The sequence below is a fragment of the Cornus florida genome, unplaced genomic scaffold (genome assembly GCF_030987335.1).
Source record: "Cornus florida cultivar Cherokee Brave unplaced genomic scaffold, ASM3098733v1 CherokeeBrave_3.0.0_Hap2_Chr01, whole genome shotgun sequence".
NCBI lineage: Eukaryota > Viridiplantae > Streptophyta > Magnoliopsida > Cornales > Cornaceae > Cornus > Cornus florida.
Window position 1 is genome coordinate 24,403,242 of NW_026775571.1, and position 22,552 is coordinate 24,425,793.

General features: G+C 38.3%; 1 pseudogene; it reads left to right on the forward strand.

Moving 5' to 3' along the window:
- Nucleotides 1-280: 280 nt before the first annotated feature.
- LOC132283439 (small nucleolar RNA R71) lies at nucleotides 281-379 on the forward strand (annotated as a pseudogene).
- Nucleotides 380-22,552: the final 22,173 nt, after the last annotated feature.

Here is a 22,552-nt window from a genome sequence, read left to right on the forward strand (position 1 = left end):
CAAAAATTGATTAAACCTTTGAGATAATGATTTCATTTTGGCGGCAATTTCATTGGAGTGGTTAACTTGATGTAAGCCAACACTCTTCCTACCACTAGAATTTCTACCACTCTTCAAAGATAAAGTACGATGCAAAGAATTTTCACTCATACTCTCATAAAGACGCCACACGTTATCCTCATGCTTATCAATGTAAGAGCCACCCATGGAAGCATCAACTATGCCTTTTTAATTGTCCGATAAGCTCTCAAAGAAATATTGAACTAATTGCCATTTGGGCATGTCATGATGTGGACACTTCCTAAGCAATTCATTAAAGCGTTCCCATGCCTTATGAAATGTTTCTCCATCCCTATGTGAAAATTCTCGAATTGAGGTTCTCATGGCATTGGTCTTAGAAACTGAGTAGTACTTCTTTAAGAACTCTTGTTGCATTTCCGCCCAAGAAGTTATTGGAAAAGGCCTAAGATTGTTAAACCAATATTTTGCCTTGTCTTTAAGGGTGAATGGAAAAAGTTTAAGCCTTAATACCTCTCCCGGCATGTCCGTATATTTTACGGTGGAACATACTTCAAGAAACTCATCCAAATGCTTGTAAGGTTCTTCACTTGAAAGTCCATGATAATTAGGAAGCATTTGGATGGTTTGTGGCTTGATTTCATAGTGGTGTGCTCTAAATGGTGGCAATTGAATGCATGTGGGTACATTATATTCATTAGGCACATAGTGATCTCTTAAAGCAAGAGGAGGATTAGCAATTAGAGGTGCAACATGGGCACCTTGGTTGCCTTGAATGAAGAGAGGTAGTGGAGAATAGATTGGCCTTGGCATTCCTAATGGAACTTGACCTTGTTGTTGTGGTGGGTGAACATATGGCCTTGGCATGCCTAATGGAACTTGCATGTTATCATGATGCACATTGGGGTAGAGGATACCTTGTTGGTCTATGTGACTAAAGTCCTCCACATGGTCCTCATTGTGTCCTTCCATTGATTAAATGGATTGACTAGAACTACCTCTTCGCCTAGGATTTCGAACAATGGATTCAAGATGAAAATTTAAAGGGACAAGAGTGGGTCTCAATGATCTACGACCATACATGCACAATGCAATATAACAAGCAATGACACAAATACTTCACCTTCACAACAAGTCAATAATCAATAAACTTCATCCACATTCAATGTTCTCATACTCCCATGCTTAAACGATATGCAAGAAAAGTAAATTGCCTCCACGCGGGCCAACGATTTATCTAAGAATTGAAATACAAGCCTCCACGCGGGCCGACGATTTAACTAAGGGATGAGTAAAGAAAAGCTCACAAAGGTCCTTTACCACTTCAAATAAAAATTTATAGCTTATGTAACGACCCTGTCATTTGCCTTCCTTTCCTTTTTCCTGAAATTTTACGGATAAATTTTTTCTGTTTAATTTTCTTTTTTGAGCTCTGTTTCTTGTTGCTTAGTGTCATCTTGGGTGCTCGGAAATGGTTTCCGAGACTCTTTTCCGTGGATTGACAACTTCTTTTGAGGACCGAGTCATTTCTGCATTTTCACTTTTCGGACACTATGCGCCTTTCGTCCTTTTCCCTGTTTCGTCTTTTTCCCTATTCTGTCTTTTCCCCATTTGTCACATTGTTGGCACAACCTCACTTCTCATGCTCGGAGTTAGTTTTTGACTTCACGTGCCTTCATCTTCAATGGTTTCCTCGAAATACGTATCTTTACTTTTGAAAGAAAGTACTCTGGTTGCTCCTGGTGTACATAAGGGCATGGATGCACAATTCTTTTGAATTATTTTCTTTTCTTGGGGTCTTTTTCGTAAATATCTTTTGAAGATATTTTATTTCAGGGATATCTAAGAAAATATCTTTTGGAAGATATTTTCATTCTGGGGCAGTTTCACAGTTAACCCTTTTTGTAGGGGCCATTGTGCAATTAACGAAAGTTAATGCAAAATATCTTGTTTGGGGCCTGGATCCTCGTACAAAATTCATTTTCACTTTTTGTTGACTAGTAAATTCATAGAATTTCCTTCTGGTCATTTTTCTCCAGTTTCAAAGTTTCTGGATCCTATTGCCGCCGAACTTGTTCAGGGCATAACTTTCTGCTCAGAACTCAATTTTTGATGCCGTTTCTTCCTTTGTTCATATTTTCTTATTTTGAATCTTTTTTGTTAACGAAGTTTTGCCATTTGAGTGCTTTTGCTCAAATTGCATTTTTCCGAACCCGGCGGGGCCCGTTCGGGGCACTTTTTGAGATTTCTTTAAAAGGGGGGTGAAATATTTTATTTTTCATCTTCCCCACTCTCCTTGCACGACCTGAAACAGCCATGGATGCCCATGGAGCTTCCACCTTCTCTCTCCTCCTTTGATTTACTTTTCCTAAGTGAAAAGTCTTCGACCTTCACGGTTTTTGTTCCCCTCGATGTGTTCTACCATTCCCCCTTATTAGAATTCATTTCTGACCACTTCTTGAGTTTGGATTTGAAGTCAAGTTGTGATTTTCATGGGGCTTCCTTCGGATTCATGTAGATCGTGTTGTCCCCATCAAAACCCTTCGATTTCGGAGGATTCGGAACACTTTTCTTCCAGTGGGGATTTGGGATTTTCATCCCAAATTGAGGTAAGGGGTGTTATAATTTAAATTCTTGCTATACTACATGCTTGTGATGCTTATATAACTTGATTACATGCTTGGATTCAAAATCTAGAGATTTTATTATTTATTTTTCTTGTGAAGGATTTAATTTTCCCGGTTATCCATAGCTTTGTTTAATCATGTGGCATGATAGAATATTACCCATTGCTATGTAGATTGACATATATTAAATCTAGATTATTTGGACAAGAAATGAAGATTTTAATTAATATTTATCTTGAATAAAATATTAAATCATGTGGCCTTATCTAGCTTTAAATCAACACGTGATAGCATATTATATTAGGCCCTAGCATGCTCTTCAACATAGATTAAATTGAGAGTAATCGGAGAAGTTTTGAAATCTAGTAATATTTAATTTATTAGATTAATTAAATTGCTCCAAGTGTACTATTCATCCCGTTGGATTTCCGACTTGAAATTCTTGATGTGCATGCAATATAGTTTCACATATATTAAATCTAGAATATTTGATTTGGTTTTGAAGCCTTTCAATTATTATTTTTCTTGTATTAAAGTTTAATACACATGGCTGTAACTTGTATAGAATGTACTTGTATCATACTCTTAAATCAAGTCTTGACATGTTTAATAACATATATTAATTTGAGATCATTTGGACGAGTTTCAAAATCTAGAGATTTTAATTAAATGAAATAATTAAAATCCATTCAATGGTTCTATGCACTTGCTTAGGTTTCCAACCTTGCATATATGATTTCCTTGACATGTTCCTTCACGTGTATTAAATTGAGAACAATTGGAAAAGTTAGAGACTTACACTTACTTGTTTTACTCGTATGGGCCTTAGTTCACTTAGTTGTGACTTGTATTCCATGGAACTATTAGCTTTACATCATGTAACTAGACCCCGTGTATCTTAATTTCATTAATGTACTTAATGAACTGGCACAATTGTCTTTGAATGATTTAATTATCCATGTATTGCTTAGTAAATAATTAAATCATTAATCTTATACTTGTGGTATTTCTACATCGATGGATTCTAAGTGACATATATCCTAGTTGTAGTCTATGTAGATGCATACTATAATTTCTTGACATTTCACATGCCATGTTAATTGAGAACTTAGGGCATGACTTGTATATTTCCAAAATCTTAGTTGTGCATAAAATGTTTTCAATGCATTACTTGTGTCTTAATGCTATCTTGACTTGCACAACATGTTGATTTTGGAAACTTGGTGATATCAATCAAAATTGACATGGCTAGGACTTGGTTCTAGTACAAGGGAAAGTCCCTCTACACGATAGTGCATACTCGGGGAAGGTACCCATGGGTTAGTAGCCCTAAAGTAATCCCAAGATTTTGGTTTTCTATAGTACGCACTTGGAGAAGGTACCCATGGGTTAGTAGCCCTAAAGTGATCCCATGAGAGCAGTTTTAATCTGAGCGATATCCAAGTTTCCACATTGGTTGATTTCACTCTTTAAATTTCAAGTTGCTATTCCTTGAAGATTTAAAACTCTTTTCTTGTTATATGAAATGTTCCAACCTTGTTTGATTTCATTGATACTATGCCTTATCCTTGATTTCATGCCTTGTCCTTGTCATGTTAATTGAATTGTTTCAAACTTGTTAAATTTCTTTGTTATCTTGTTTCATATTACTTTATGCTACCATGACTTAGAAATGATCCTCTACGTGTAATTTGACTTAGATTCTAGGTGGCATGGACCGCGAGTAATGATTTATATCAACATGCAAATCGCTAAACTCTTAGACTTCTAGTGTTATCTTTTAAAGATCTAAGAACTATGTCGTGTTTTATGGAGTATTTTCCCACCTTGTTTAACTGCATAGATGTTATGCTTACTTATGTATTTAAATCTTATTTAGCATACTTAGAACTGCATACTTGCTTCTTGTACATAGATTCTGTTTAGTGTACTCTTGTCTTGTATACTTGCCTTGTGTGTTTCCCATCTTGTTAGTATGCCTGTGTTTTGTATACTTACCTCACATACTTTCATCTTCATTTAGTACACTTTTAACTGGTATGCTTGCATGTCGTGTAATCTATTTCAATTGTATGAGTAGCTTAGGATGATCCCTGAGTCAAATTCTTGACATAGACATTAGATGGCATGATCCCTTTGAATTATTGCATGTAAGTCTAAAAATCTTTAAAAAAATCAAGTCATGCATACTCATTCTCTACGAGTAAACTTGTTAGTCTTGCTTACTCACCCAGAAGTTACTGGGGGTTTTGACAGGTATGAAGACTTGGTTCGTAATGCTTAGCGTTCATTGGGATGGCTTGTAGCTTTAAGTTAGCATTTCATGCAAGTGTTAGCATGAGATGCCATTTTGTAGTCTTTTTATGTCAAAATGTGTATTCTTTGATTCTATATAGGTAAAGTGTACATGAGTACACTATTTTCAATGTATTTAACATGTATGAGATGAGGCCGGAGGCCAATGACATGTATCTTGCTTTCAATGCACTTTCATTTTCAAGGCTTAATATGAAAATGTTGAAAAATGCTTAGACATTGTGTCATAACTTTTGCATCGGGTGTGGGAATTTCATTTTTATTCTTTCGTAGGGTCTCATTTATCTTGTATGAAGTGTGGCCAAGGGCCAAACGGTTATTTGAAACCATTTCCTAATTTTAGTTTTCAAATTTCCCATTTCTTGTTCATTTTTGACTTTTTGGCTGTTAGGGGGTCAAATTTTGCATCGGTGGTATTTTTAAGCTGTGGACTATTGTAGCATGTCCTAATGGGTAAGTTATATTTGCATGCATGGTCATCTCTGGGCAAACCTTATCCTTTGGTGAAATGAGCCTCCCATGGACTCATTTTGCACTTTTGTTGCATAATCTGATTTTAGGGCATTCTGGGCTTTTCCTTCAGGAAATAAATTCCAATCTTTACATGGTCGCTTAGAAAACGTGATTTTAGGGGAGGTTTAGTTTTCGTGTTTTTCCAAAAAATGTTGTCTTGGTGCCGGAAATCGATTGCAAAGTTCAGTTTTCTGTTTTTTTTTTAGCAGCTTTTTGGACCTCCATGACCAGATTTCATGGAGTGGCATTTCGGACATTCTACATTGTAGTTTTTTTGAATTCTTTTACAAGTCACGTATAAAATTCAATTTTGAGGGGGGTTTCTTCTTTGTGTTTTTCTAGAAAAATTCATCTTCTAGCCCGTTTTTGCTCTCAGTTACAGACAGTCATTGTAGCAACTTTTAACCCTCTTATTCAGTTCTGATCTAGGGGCATTTTGGGGATTTTCACAGTGAGTTTTTTTCGATTCCGTCTACAAGATCGGGTAGAAAACTCGATTTTAGGGGGGGTTTCTTCTTTGTGTTTTTCCAGAAAAATTCGTTTCGGCTTCCGTTTCAAGCCTCAATTCTGGAACCTCTCTTTTTTTTTTTTTCTTGCTGTCAGCTGGTGCATGCCATTGGGCGCCGGTGGGCTTGTGCATGGGCGCCGTGTGCGCCATGTCCTTCGTCGGGCTACCGCGACGTCTCAACTTCAAACTCTCATTTCTCCCTCGTTTGGACTCCAAATCGAGTGAAATTTTTTTTGAACTTGACTAATTTTTTGCTGTCTTTCCAACGGTGTACTCGGTTGCACCCAGATCTTCCTGGATAATTTCCAGTTTACCTTTTTAGCCTTAAGTGCTTGTTTTTCTTTGTCAAGCCGTTTCTCCTTCGTTCGGACTCCGAATCATGCGATTCTTGAGTCCATCCTGATTATTTTTTTGTTGTCATTCCAATGGTGTACTTGGTGGCACCCGAATCCACATTTTTTAAAAATGACTATTTTGCCCCTGGGGGCTTATTTGTCATATTTTTGACCTTTTGCTTCCGCATCAGTTCTAATTGAGTTCTACGACCTTATGAAAGGTCACTTTGACTTCTTAGAATCCTGTTTTCTGTTTTCGCTTCTGCATATCGGATCCGTTATCGGGTCAAATCTTCGGTTCATCACAAGACACGCTGGCCTAAAAACCAGGGTCATCTCAGGCTATCTTAGCAATTTTTAGATTTTTAGTATTTTTCCTTTGCTTGCTTAGCTCTTTTCCTTGGAAACTTCTTTACTCACCTTCTTAGCCCAATGCTCCTTGTCAATCAAGAACAAACACAATAAGTAACAAAAATTAAAAACAATGTAAAGACACGATCAAAAGAGTACTAATTCCTAATTGATTTCACAAATACGACGTTGCTAATTAATCAATCCCCGGCAACGGCACCAAAAACTATGGTGTCTTTTCGGGCGGTGCACAAAACAATGCACAAAACTTTGAGTTTGGAAATTAGTGTCAAGTGGGTACCATAATTTAAATTTATAAACCGCTTAACACCTATACTATGTAGTATGAGTAAGAAGGGATCATCCCAAGGGATTAAGTGTCGTACTAGGTTGAAGAATCAAAATTAGGGCTAGTAGGTCGAGTGATCAAACTAGTGGTTGGTTGGTTGAATTATACTAAATGCAAATTAAACTAAAGTAAACAATAATGCAATAGAAAGCATAAAAGAGAGAGAGAGAGAGATCTTAGGGTTTAGAGATCACTACTAAGCATAGCTTTTCTATACCTTTAATGAATGATTAATGAGGGGAAGAACATGTATTGCAATATAGAGTGTGTGTGTGGTTGTTTCAACAAGCATGGATGACAAATTAAGCATATATTGTCTAAACAACATGGTGGATAGCATAACATATCAAATTAAGCAATTAATCCATTATTTAAGCTCACAATCTAAACACATCACAAGGTTAGAGATACATATTACTTGTTTTTCATAAGTATGGAACATCAACAACAAGCATGGATTGTCCTCCCATTTAACAACTACTCTACAACTAAGCTAATGACATGAAATTAAACTAATTAAACTAAGGAAGAGGTACAATCCATCAAGCAATGAGTATGAACCATCAAATAAACCACAAGAACATGACATTAAGCACTATGTCTTGACAATCTCTAGATCTATAGCATCAATACACATAGACATGCATCAATAACACAAGAAATAGAGACAAACACATGAATATCTATTCTAGCATACATAGACATATAGATAGAATGAAATGATCAATTGGAAGCATTAAACCACATAAATCATTGAATAAACAAGATCTATATATATAAAAGTGTCAAGACATGAATCATAATACAAATCCCCTCAAAAATACATAAATCAAGAAGTAGAAAGGATGTTTAGGGCTAAATCTAGCCCCAAGAGGATGTCTAGCCACTCATGGATGATGTCCTCCAACCCTCAAGGGCATGCTCCATGGAAGAAATCTACTCCTTGGTTGATGAAGAGTCTCCAATGGTGTCTCTAGCCTCCTCCTCTTCTTTACTTCCTCCCTAAGAGATCTACAAGTATGATATCATATGATACAAAAAGTAATCCTTATCCTTATATAGGTAGGTCAAATGACACCCAAAATGAGCTAAGGTCGTATAGTAAATATTCCCTAATGATTGGATAAAGGACAACTTTTTATGAGCTAGAAATTTAACTTTTTCGCACTAGAGGAAGTTCGATCGAATCGAACATTGGATTTGGATCGATCGAACATGGCTGAAATCTATCGAACTTAGACTGGATCGATCCTCAATGGCGGTGCCTTTTTGGATAAAAACAAATCTGAGATATTTTGAAGATATTTTGGGAAAAGGACAAAAGTGGTTGGTAAGGTGGTACAACTGGATAAGATCAATCATTTGGATAAGGATAAGAATGTTCGATCGATCAGAGAAAGAAGTTGGAACAATTGAACTTTTGAGATATTTGAACAGGAACAAACATGGCTCAGATCCATCTTGAAGTGTTGAGATCGATGAAAGTTGGATCGATCAAACTTTTCTTGAGATCAATCGAAGTTGCTGAAATTCCACCCTTAGCTTCCTTTTACTCTACTTTGCTCTCTTTGAATCATCCCAGAATTGCTTCAATTATGCTCTTATTTGGCTGAGTTAGCTTATTTTGGGGATAAGTACCTGAAATAGGAAATAACATGAAATCAATACAAAATGGTAAAATAAGATAGATAAAGGTTTTAGAATACCTAAGCTTAAGGGGTTTAAATACACACTTTTTAGGGCTCATCATTCCCTATTTCGTACTTTAGTCGTTTTTCATTTTTCCTTTCATAACCGCACTTTTTGCACTCGGATTTGATTCCGGCTTTGCATACATCCACAATATTTAATTTCCATGATATCTACATTTTCACATTTGTAGAAAAGCATGTTAAATGTTTACTTTTCTTGTAAAGGGCATGAGTGCATAACTTTTGTTAATTACTCTAAACTTGAGGGGTTTTCGTGTAGTTAAATAAAGTAATTATTTTTCGTCTTAGGGACCATTTTGTAATTTAATTTAGAAAATATTTTTAAAAAGGACCTTTTTGCAATTTCTGTAAAATGTGACAAGTGTCACATTCCTAAGGTGCCACTTGTTGACATTGTAGAGGAACCACTTGGAGACTTAATTCCATGACACATGGAGGGTGGAGATTTACCCATTGGTTAGCCTAGGATAGGAGCACTTGTTGGCATGGATGGTTGACAAGTGTAGGCCTGATTTTTAATCTTGGAAACTTACTTAGATTCATGACAAGTGAAGGACTCACCTTTAGTCTTACAAGTGTGTGTGAGAGAGAGGTAGTGCAAAAGCACCTAGTGAGTGCAGAATCCCATCACTTAAACTTAGGGTTCCATCTGATTTTATTCATTTATCTCTTTCCTCTCAAGAACCCTAACTTAGCCACCATTAGAGAGAAGCTTGACTATTAGCTTTGACTTCATTTTTGGTGCCCTTTTACTCACCTTAGACCTATAAGCTTAGAACACTTTAGATTTCTCTCACTCTCCTCTATAAAACACTTATTTAATTTTCCATTTTTAAGCTTGGTTGCCTTGGATTATGGAGATTCTATTCTCTATTGAGGTAGGGGGTGTTATAATTTATTTTTCCAAGTGATTTAATTGTTCTTATAGTGACATACAAGTTGTATGCATGTCCTATGTTAATTTAAAAAATAAATGACTAATAGTAGCTTTTATATAATTCACTTTAGACTTGATATATGGCATGCCCATGAGTTACTCTTTGTTATATATTAAATTGGAATCATTTGGACAACTTTTGAAATCTAGGGAAATTACTTAATTAGTTTAATTAATTTCTATCTCATTGTTCTAATAATGTAATAATTTAATTCATGGAACTTATTGTGTTTTATCACATAACATAACTTGTTGCTCTACTTGTTGATTTTAGAAACTTAGGATATCATCAAGAACTTGACATGGCTAGGACTTGGTTCTAGTACGGGAGATAGAGAGCTCCCTACACTATAGTGCGCATTAGGGGAAGGTACCCATGGGTTAATAGCCCTAAAGTGATCCCAAGAGTACGGTTTTAATCCGACAATATCCAAGTATCTACCTTGGTTTGATTTTGTATTTAAATTCCAAGTTATTAACTTTGTGAATTTTTATCTCATTATGTTATGTTGAAAGTTTTAATGTAACTTTAATAGCATGGATTGAATTATATAACTTGCAAACTTTGTGATAAGTTAAACCTATGCATGGTCATTCCCTACGAGTAAACTTGTTTACTCACCCCGAAGTTACCGGGTGTTTTTCAGGTAAATAAGCAATATTGTGGGTTGCACAACAATCTTAGACTTGCTAGACTACTTGGAGTACTTTTGCTATGTTAGAATGTGCACTTGTTAGCATATCACACTTCATTTTGCTTATTACGACAAAATATGTATTTATTGTTCAAACCATGTAATGTGCACTTAAGTGCACCTTTTGATACTCCTTGGATGTGTGTGTAACAAGGCCAAGGGCCAAACATGTTTAATTTAGTACTTGTAGTCATTTGGTACCATCTTTTGCTTTAAGAATGTATTTTAACAAACTTTGGAGGGTTAGCATGTGAGATCCTTGTAAATGATGTGTATGAGGCCATGAGCTATTGTTTTGCATTCAATTATTCATAGTAAGGTTGTTGGCATGCTCACATACTTTAATCTCCTTGAAAATCAGTCTTAAACTCTCATTTTTGAACCAAATCATCATAGGATTCAAAGCTTGGGTTGGACCTTAACACCTTGGGCACATAACAGTCATTTTAGCAGCTTTTCGAGGTGTTTTAGTCGACCGAAACTCCATTTCGGTCGACCGATGGCTTTTGGGAATTGCTTTGCACAGTAAATCACCCATTCCAGTAGCCTTTTTCACTGTTCAGAGTCATTTCGGTCTACCGAAACAACCAACCCTCAATAAACATGTTTTCAGGAAAATTTTATCCAGTTTAGCCGACCAAAATAGCTTTTATGCACCTACCTTCTAGATTTGGTTACAACACTGAGACCGATATAGCTTTTATGCACATGCCTTCCAGATTTGGTTACAACACTGAGGTTCCAACTTCAAAGGGTCATATTTCCTTCATTTCTAACCCAAATGGGGTGATTCTTAAGCCTAAACTCAAGGATTTTGAGTCATATTTCCAATGGTACCAATTTTATTCTTAGATTCCAATCACAGTGGGAGTTATTCATGTTTTAGTGAGGTAGGGTCTGTTTTTTGCTTAAACCGGGAAAGGGCGTTTTTGGGGAATTCTTAGCCAATGTTCTTGGAACCTCTTGGAATGTTGTGAAATGATTAAATTAGGTTGTATTCACCTTGTTTGACTTGTTTAGAGTCAATCTTCTCCCTTTAATTGTGAATTAACCATTTTGCCCTTAATTAACGAATTTTAGCCGTTTTGACTCTCATTTCCTCTTTCGCTCTCCTGAAGTTCCGTGACCTCATGGAACATCACATTGGTGTCTTAGAGATGATTTATATCTCAAGTCACTATAGTTTCATCTTTTGCTTCCGCATTTCGGATCCATTATCGGGTTAACTTTCGAGTCATCACTGATACACCGGGTTGAAAAACTCGAGTCGTTACAAGTGGTATCAAAGCTCCTAGGTTCAAAAACCTTAGGATGACAGGTTTTGGGTGCATATCATACTTTTGTTGGTGTACCTTGATTTATCCATATACCTTGATGACATATTTTAGTATTATAACATGTTTACGTGCTTAGTTTAATAACATGTCTATGTGCTTACGTGTTTAAGTACCTAGAAGTTTTTAGTATCCATTTAGCATGTTGTATATGTTTACCTGCTTTAGCATGACTGTACGTCATATACATTGATATGCTTCTTGTTTCATGCATTCATAGCGTGAGTTGCATTCGGTCATAATAACTTGTGTTATTATTGACCTCTTTCCTTTCGTGCGTTTAGCATCATAGTTTTAACTCGTGGAGAGTCTTCTCGTTATGATGGAGTGGATGAGTAGGTTGAGGACACCGGGCTCACATAGGGTCCAGGGAGGCCCAAGGTTCGACCTCGTGGTATGGATCCTAATCCACCACGAGCGCCAACTTATGAGGAGGAAATTGCACAGGGAGTGGCTCTAGGGATGTCAGAGTCCATTCAGCAGATGTTTCGTCAGCACATTGCAGGGATCCAGATTCTGGTACTGATACCAGCACCAGTAGTCTACGAGGTTTCAGAGTATCTTAGGGGACTTCAAGATGGTTTACAGCTTGATGTCAAGCCATGGCCTCCACTCCTTGACTTCAAGACTTATGTGGATATAGTTCAAAGGGCTATACTTGTCGAAGTAGAGGCTCGAGATGCTGTACGGGTTAAGGAGTCCAGGGTGCGTTATGGGATGGGGCTTCATCTTCTAGGGTACAGGCGAAGATAGCTAGAGTCGGAGGCGTTACTTGTTCATGGGGACCATCACAGAATGTTCATCCCACAACCCCAAATCCTTTGACTATAGGGTCCATTCGTGAGATAGTGCGCCACCATTGCAATCAACTAGGGCACATCAGACCTCATTGCGCACAACTTTAGGCTCAAATCATTCAGCACGCTGCCATTGCTATAAATATGGTGCACAAAGCTTATAACTATTGTAAGCAGACGGGTCACTTCAAGAAGGAGTGCCCAAGGTTATTGGGGAAGTCATGTAGTAACAAGGGGTTTCATGCAGGACATGCAGTTTGTCATCACTGCTAGCAGCCAGGGCATGTCAAGCCTCGTTGCCCGCAGCTTTAGCCACAGACCAGTCAATCACAGGCTAGTAAGCCTACAGCTTCAACAAAGGGGTTTTAAGGGACTTGCAACTATTACAAGCAACTCGGTCACATGAGGAAGGATTGCCCTCATCCACGGAGCAGGGCATAGAGTGGCACAGGTTCACAGGCCACACCAGCATAGTCTACAGTTGCTCAGTCAGATTTCAGGGTGCCTCAGGCACCACAGCCAGTGGCACTGCCAGTTGGTTCTTATCCGGGTAAGGTGATAAGCGCCGAATATTATATATTCAAGCGCCCTAAATTGCATTAGTAAAGTCCGTTGTATGTTAATTTATGTAGATTATCTTCATTTCTATGTTTTTATGCATTTTCAGGTTCATTGGCCAAAATGGAACAAGAATAAGGCCTTGTGGAATCTTGAGCAACAAAAGGTGCGAATGCTGAATTCCGGCAGCAGTAGAACCTGGACTTTGCTTGCCATTTTGACCTTCCAAACTCGAGAACTGGACTTCCCTCATAACATAAAAGATTTAGGGCTCTGAATTAGCTTTCTAAATCTTCAAACGGTTTGTCATTCGGAGCTTGGAGCAGAGAGTTATGGCCTTATTACCAGAGATGCGCAGAACTGCCTGGCAGCAATGAAATTCTGACTTGATCTTCATTTTCGACCAACCATCCTTGAGAATTGGATCTCTACTAAAACATGAAATATTTAGAGCTCTGAATTAGCTTTCTAAATCTTCAAACGGTTCATCATTCGGAGTTTGGAGCGCAAAGTTATGGCTGTTTAACCAAAGTAGGTCTGGGCGGAGCAAGTGAAGCATGGAGCTTTTTACACTAAATACGAGTGCTCGAGGCCTTGCTTAGAGTGCTCGAATTTTGGGCAGAATGCCCTTCAGAAATGGCTCATTTCAGCCCACTTGCACCTTGGTTTCTTCATTTTGCTTTCCTCTTTAATGAAGTGGTTGGAGATGTTGGTTGGTGGCCTTTTGGTGGTAGATAAGAGGGATAAGAGCCACACAATACATTGAGCTTCATTCTACAAGATTAGAGGAGGGAGAAGAGAGCAAAGGAAGGAGAGTTCTTGGAGCAAGAAAGGGGAGCTCGAAAATGGAAGGAGGATCCATGGTTCTTCTTCATTCTAAGGCTCCCATGTGTAACTAACTCCTCCTCTAGGGAGGTAATGGAACCCCTCATTGTAAGCATGCTTTACTTTTGATTCTAGTTTGGGAAAAATAATGTATTTTTGTGGTGATTCCATAATCTAGAACTCTTACTTGATGTAATGAATTGATTTTGATTTAATGATCATGTTGGACCTACTTTCTTGTCTTAGAATGTATGTTTTCATGGTTGTATGGTTTACATTTTCATGGTGACAATGAAGATGAGATTTTTGGAATGGTTTTAATGGCATGTTGTTGAGAGATTTGATAGGCCATAGCTTAGGTTCTTCCTTTGATGGCTTATTCTTAATTCTTAGCTTCATGTGCTCTTATCATGTGATTGATGGTTTGACAATTTCTAGCTTAGTGAACATGTCTTAAATTACACTTTAGTTTAGGTAATTGAGCATGTAAAATCTTTGATAAATTGTTCTTGCCTATTGATTCCATGAATCCTTTGAAGGTAATGTAGTAACCATGAGTAACTACTTATCATAGCCACATATTTATGTTGTTTTTCCCCAAATGAATCATATTCTAGCATGTTTATATTGTAGGTGGTGAAGTTACTTCCCTAGTCTCTTTTACCGACATTTTATCTCTTTTAAATTCTTGCAAGTTCTATTTTATGCATCTTAATTTCATAGCTTTAGTGACAAACCAAGCAAACACCCTATTCCCCCTTATCATTCTAAAACGATTCTAGACGCTTAGGTTGCCTTAAACTAGCGCAGTCCCAGTGGTTCGACTTACCCGACCAATAGCCCTATTTTACAATGATTCGTGCTATTGCGAAGGTTGATGTTTAATTGACCAACCGATCAATTTTTGGCGCCGTTGCTGGGGACTGCAAACGGTTTAGCAACCAAAGTTTAGGGTTAATTTTAGTTTGATTGTGAATATTGTGTCTTGTGAATATTCCTTGTGTGTTTTGACTATCTTTGTGTTTTAAGAGTTGTAAGATTCTAGGGACTCGAAGCTCGCCGTGGGAATGCTAGCAAATTGTAAGTTTAGAGGACCCCAGGTAAGTCTCGTGACTTCTAGTTTCGAGTTGTGAATATTGTGCATGTGTTAAATTTAGTTTTAGTTTAGTTGTGAAGCCCTTGTTGAGGCTCTTATCCTGTTTAAATTTCATGTTCAAGCATCGGTCCTTGTCGTGGCCAATTTAATTTTTGTCTTGATAATTGAGGAGAAAGGGAATATCATATGTGGAGGTTATGGTGATGAAGTGTTGTATTGATTGCTTTGTGTGTTGTTGAATTACTCCTAGATGGAGGATAATTATCTCCCAACTCAATTCTACACACTACATGCATTTTGTGCTTTTTGCTCTAGTAATTCACATCATACAAGAGATTGTCTTCCAACGAGACAATTCTCGGATTTTTATCTAGAGCAACCAAATGAAAATTTCTTTGAACCGGGTAGTAATCCATACTTCAATGGTTACAACTCGGGTTGGGGAGACCAACAAAACTTCTTGTGGCATGACATAGGAAATTCAACCCCACAATCTCATATGCAACCTTTTCAACCCAATGATCATTCTTTCCCGCCCTCTTCTCCTTTTCCACCGTCTCCATTGGATGAGCTAATTGTTGCTAACAAACAAATGATGGAGTCTATGCACACGCAAATGATGGACTCCAACAATCAACTATTGGCTTCCCTTGCTAGCATGCAATCCACAGTAGAGTCTATCAATCAAGTGGTACCATATCACCAGTCCCAAGTTAGTGCAATGATAGATGACCAAATATCTCAAATTCAACAAAGGATTAATGCTAAAAATCATGAAGAGGAGGAAACATTTTCATTTGAATTTATGGCCAATCCAAAAGAAAATTCTATGAATGATGAGATTACTCCTAGTAACTTTCATCATGCGAATGATCAAGTGGTTATTACATGTGAAAATGATGAAATGGTGGTTGAAGATCAAATTGTTGCCCCACATCAAAATGAAGCAATTGTGGCTCAAAATGGGAAAAATAATGATGTAGAGATTGTCTACCCTACTCCAAAACAGCCCCTACATAATCCCTTGCTTGATGCACCTCCTTTAATGGAGGATCCTCTAAAAACATGCTTAGCTCATTTTAATTATGAGGATTTTGATGTTGCCAATTCTGTTTGTGAGGTCAATTCTTTGCTTGATATTCCTCCTATTCATTCTCTTCCTTTGTCAACATCAAATGTATCTCTTTCTTGGGAGCTTGCATCTCATCCCATTCCCTCACTGGAGTTATCTCAAACTGTTGAGCCCGAACCACCGGATAAGTGTGGGGAGGATGTTGAAATTCTGAAGGATAACTTGTTGAGCATTCCCGTGCTCAATATGACCCTTCATAAGTCGTTGCTTGGTGCACCCTCACCTAATCCATCTTCCTATAATCCAAATCATCCCCATAGTCCAAAGTTCTTCATTGAGAAAGAAGAGTGGGTTGAGGTCTTTCCGTTACCTCTTTTCCACTTTTGTCTTCAAAGTCTTCCTCCTCCACTTGTAAAAGAATTATCCTATTTGGGGACCTATGACTCTCTAGAGAGACATGGTATAGGGTAAGGAGGACTAACCTGATCTCGGTGCGTCTAGCTATCGACGTTAAATTTAGCACCCATGGGGAGCAATTCTTTCGACTTCAATGCCTCCCTAATGTTCAATTGCCTGAGCCATGAAATTTTATGGGAAATGGTTAAGAAATGCCAAAATTTAACTTTCTCTGGAACTATCTTAAGTTGTGTTCCACATTTTTAGAATGACTTCTTAGACCTTCTCAACTCTTGTTTTCATTCCCGGAAGTTTCTGGCTCTATCAGGCAATTTTCTCGGACTTTCGACATGGCACTCACATGCATAGCCTCTCATCTTCAATGCATTGTTGGATCATGGTTTCTCAAAATCATCCATGCGTTGGAAAGGTGCTACATTTTGAAAAATTTCCAAATTGTCCATGCATTAGAAAGAAGTTGAAAAGTTTTCAAAATTTTCCATCCATGCATTACATTGGAATGAAAGTGCAAAGTTGTAATTTTTCTATGCATTGAATTAAAATGGAGTTGCAAAGTTTTAAAATATATATATATATATATATATATATATATATTTCCATGCATTTGAGATGATTGCAAAGTTTGAAAAAAAATTGCAAAGTTTAAAAACAAAATTTTCAAAATTTTCCATGGAATGGAAGGAAGTTCATTGGAGGAAAATTGCACAATCTGAAAAGTTTTCAAAATTTTCCTTGCATTGCAATGAAGTGTAGAGTTTGACAATTATCCATCCATGCATTGGATTGTATTAATATGCAAAGTTTCATTATTTTCCATGCATGCAAGGTGAAAATAATCCATCCATGCATTGATTTGGAAGCATGTTGCAAGGTTTTATCAATTCTTCAGCTCTCAGTTGATCATGTATACATTCACAATGCATAAGAATGAGGCACCTAATGGAATGACATGCAAAGTTCATCTCTCAACCTCACTGCATAATGTTACAATGCATGCAAAAAAATTCATCTCTCAACCTCAATGCTACTGCCTTCATTTCGAGCACTCTATTTCCTCTTTGGAGTGCTCGAAAGCTCTATGAAGCTTGCACAAAACCATTCCGAGGCTACTGCTTGTATTTCGAGCGCTCTAAGTCCATTTTCGAGTGCTCGAAATGTGAACCAATCTCATCCCAAGCTCACTGCCCTCCCTTCGAGCTCTCTAGCTTTCATTTCGAGTGCTCGCCAATCCCACACAACCATGCAACCATTCTCCTCTCTGCCTGTATTTCGAGCACTCGAAGCAGGCATTTCGAGTGCTCGAAACCTGCTCGACTAACCAAACCAACCTCTCTGCAACACTCAACTACCATGCAAACCCAACCACCTCAACTCCAACCCACAAACCTTTCCCTATGCATGCAATCATGCCACCATCCCCACAACCCAACTCTCGGCATCTCCCTCTCCTTCCGCAGCCACTGCCAGTTTTTCGAGCACTCGAAGTCCAACTTCGAGTGCTCGAACCCCCCTCTCAACCTCACCCAAGCTCTCTCACTCAACAGCCGAGCCCTCTGCCAAAATTTCGAGCACCCCAAGCTCTTATTTGGAGTGCTCGAGATTGCTCAACCTCACCACCAAACTCCTCTCTCTCCAACAGCATCACCACCATGCTCACAACAACCCCCTCTCGGCATCTCTACAGACCAACTTCCACAACCCACCAACCTGCATCCATCTTACAACCTATCTCGGCTGCCTTCAATTCGAGTGCTCGCAGGCTCAGTTCGAGCACTCGAATCAACCTCCTCACCAACCCAGCCTCAATCACTCTCGGCTTATCTCCATGCAAACCGCAACCAACCTCTCATGCAACACTCCACGACCTGCATCAAAACCAACCTACCCTCTCCTTAGGCTCCAACCAAAAAACTTCACCTGGATACCACCCCCATGCAGCACAAACCCACCAACTCACCCCTAAACTCCCTCTCTCTCGGTAACATACCACACCACCCCTCTCGGCAAATCATCAACCCAACCTCACTTCTATCTATGCACCAACCCACAAACAAACCCCTCGGCATCACTTTCCACCTCCAAACCACCATGCCAAGTGCTCACACCAACTTCCCTCTCCACCATGCAATCCTTAGGCAACCCAAGCAACCCACACCTCATTTCCCTCAACTTCCACCACCTCAACCCACAAACTAACCTCTCGGCAACCCCTCATCATCCTCAACCATGCATGTCTTCCACGGCCACCCTCCCAACACAATCCCAACCATTCACATCAACACCATGCACACACCAACCAAACCGACCACCACCCCAACCTTCACCCTTCTCTCATTCACCAACCAACCCTCACACCAGCCTTCTCTCTCTCGGCACCTTCACTCCCTTACCACCCACCACCCTTCACACTCAATCAACCCCATCCTCAATTCCTCCACAACACCCTCATGCATGCCATTAAAAAAAAAACAAAAAAAAAAAATTGGCACACTTTTGGCATTCTTTTGCTATCCATTTTACACTTGTGGCTAATGTCTGCATTTGTGTTTTGTTTGGATTTTTATCTTGCACTACAATTCAGGTTAGTGTTTTTAATTCTGTTTTAATTTTTCTTAAGAGCCTATGCTTTTACATGTGTATATTAGTTGTGTTTTGCTAGGTCTTCATGTCCAAGTTTGGGGGAAGCACTTGCATATTCACATAGATGGAAACCTTTGCCTTCCTCACTCCGCTTGGTATTATTGTTCTTTAACCCTCTCTGTTCTTATTTTCATTTACTTGTCTTCTCACATTGAGGACACTGTGACATTCAAGTTTGGGGGTGCATTTATGCATTTTTGGTTTTACATTTTTGCTAAGCAATGATAACGGAATTTGAAACCTGTTGAAGATGAAAGCATATGTTTAAAACTTTGTGTATAGAAGCAGCTGATATTTTTGAAAATAAAGAAAATTTGAGTTGAAATGATCATGTAGATTCAAATTAGTCTGTATAAATGTCTCAATTAAATTCTCGCTGGATTTGACACTCTTTTAAGCTTCACAATGCACAGATGCACATTGGAAACTTAACTGTGAGGCATGCAACTTGATTGACCTTGACCTTGCCCTAGTTAATCTGATTTGATGAACCTAATGGATGAATACTTTTGGCATGAATCTAAAAAAAAAAAAAAAAAAAAAAAAAAAAAAAAAAAAAAAAAAAAACTGAGAAAGAAAGAAAATAATGATCAGTTGACGTTCGTAGCCTTTCCAACTCGAGTTATTAAGCCCTAGGAGTGTCTCTACACTTAGCACCCTAAAACCGTCTGGTTTGGGAGTTGTTGGCCTAACACTTGCTACAGGGGTTGGTTAGAAAGCTTAAGGGACTTAAACATTGCACGGTCATTCAAAAAATAAACTGGTAATAAACATGGTTCGTTGGAGTTCGTAGCCTTTCCAACTTGAGCTATTAAGCCCTATGGAGTGTCTCTACATTTAACACCCTAAAGCCATCTGGTTTGGGAGTTGTTGGCCTAACGCTTGCTACATAGGTTGGTTAGAAAGCTTAAGGGACTTCAGCATTGCACAACCATTCTATGTTTCGCTTATGAGTTACAATAAATTGTCAACAAGCAACAAAAGTTGTCTTGTAAATAAAATCATGCCTTAGGGACCTCATTTAAAGGGGAATTCAATGATTTGAAAACTTGTGCTTTGGAATTGGAAAAGAAAGTAAAAGCCGCATGTTGAGAATCTAATTCACTTTCACTGAAGCTAGAGTTGATTTCCATTCAAGAGATGATAATTGAGTTATTTATATAGACTTTGATGTTGATGCATGTATGTGGAAATGTATTTAGCCAATTTTTGTATCAACGCTTCATATATGCAAGGTAGTCTTCCCAATGACCCCATCTCCAGCTCTTTTTCTATTTCAAGTTATTTTTGAGCAATGTATATATCTTATTTTACCATGGATGATATTTTTGTAGTAGCAAGCCCATGGTTGTCTTTTCATTAAATTTTTCATTGTAGTTTTGCTAAGGGACTAGCAAAATGTAAGTTTGGGGGTGTGATAAGCGCCGAATATTATATATTCAAGCGCCCTAAATTGCATTAGTAAAGTCCGTTGTATGTTAATTTATGTAGATTATCTTCATTTCTATGTTTTTATGCATTTTCAGGTTCATTGGCCAAAATGGAACAAGAATAAGGCCTTGTGGAATCTTGAGCAACAAAAGGTGCCAATGCTGAATTCTGGCAGCAGTAGAACCTGGATTTTGCTTGCCATTTTGACCTTCCAAACTCGAGAACTGGACTTCCCTCATAAGATAAAATATTTAGGGCTCTGAATTAGATTTCTAAATCTTCAAACGGTTTGTCATTCAGAGCTTGGAGCAGAGAGTTATGGCCTTATTACCAGAGATGCGCAGAACTGCCTGGCAGCAATGAAATTCTGCCTTGATCTTCATTTTCGACCAACCATCCTTGAGAATTGGATCTCTACTAAAACATGAAATATTTAGAGCTCTGAATTAGCTTTCTAAATCTTCAAACGGTTCATCATTCAGAGTTCGGAGCGCAAAGTTATGGCTGTTTAACCAAAGTAGGTCTGGGCGGAGCAAGTGAAGCATGGAGCTTTTTACACTAAATTCGAGTGCTCGAGGCCTTGCTTAGAGTGCTCGAATTTTGGACAGAATGCCCTTCGGAAATGGCTCATTTCAGCCCACTTGCACCTTGGTTTCTTCATTTTGTTTTCGTCTTTAATGAAGTGGTTGGAGATGTTGGTTGGTGGCCTTTTGGTGGTAGATAAGAGGGATAAGAGCCACACAATACATTGAGCTTCATTCTACAAGATTAGAGGAGGGAGAAGAGAGCAAAGGAAGGAGAGTTCTTGGAGCAAGAAAGGGGAGCTCGAAAATGGAAGGAGGATCCATGGTTCTTCTTCATTCTAAGGCTCCCATGTGTAACTAACTCCTCCTCTAGGGAGGTAATGGAACCCCTCATTGTAAGCATGCTTTACTTTTGATTCTAGTTTGGGAAAAATAATGTATTTTTGTGGTGATTCCATAATCTAGAACTCTTACTTGATGTAATGAATTGATTTTGATTTAATGATCATGTTGGACCTACTTTCTTGTCTTAGAATGTATGTTTTCATGGTTGTATGGTTTACATTTTCATGGTGACAATGAAGATGAGATTTTTGGAATGGTTTTAATGGCATGTTGTTGAGAGATTTGATAGGCCATAGCTTAGGTTCTTCCTTTGATTGCTTATTCTTAATTCTTAGCTTCATGTGCTCTTATCATGTGATTGATGGTTTGACAATTTCTAGCTTAGTGAACATGTCTTAAATTACACTTTAGTTTAGGTAATTGAGCATGTAAAATCTTTGATAAATTGTTCTTGCCTATTGATTCCATGAATCCTTTGAAGGTAATGTAGTAACCATGAGTAACTACTTATCATAGCCACATATTTATGTTGTTTTTCCCCAAATGAATCATATTCTAGCATGTTTATATTGTAGGTGGTGAAGTTACTTCCCTAGTCTCTTTTACCGACATTTTATCTCTTTTAAATTCTTGCAAGTTCTATTTTATGCATCTTAATTTCATAGCTTTAGTGACAAACCAAGCAAACACCCTATTCCCCCTTATCATTCTAAAACGATTCTAGACGCTTAGGTTGCCTTAAACTAGCGCAGTCCCAGTGATTCGACTTACCCGACCAATAGCCCTATTTTACAATGATTCGTGCTATTGCGAAGGTTGATGTTTAATTGACCAACCGATCATAAGGGTTCTATGTCTACTGCTTCTGGACATCAGTCGGGCCACCAGGGCAGTTCTCAGCAGTCGGGCCACCAGGGCAGTTCTCAGCAGTCGGGGGCTCAGGGACGAGCTTATGCATTGCCACAGGCCGATACCTCCACTGGGACTTTTACAGTTCAAGGTATCTTTCCAGTTTTCAGTTCTTGGGCTAGATTTCTTGTTAACACGGGTGTATCACATTCATTTATATCTACATCATTTGCACATTCTTTGGGTCTGGAGGTCACATAGCGGGATGGTTTCCTTTGTGTTGACACGCCAGTTGGGGGTCCA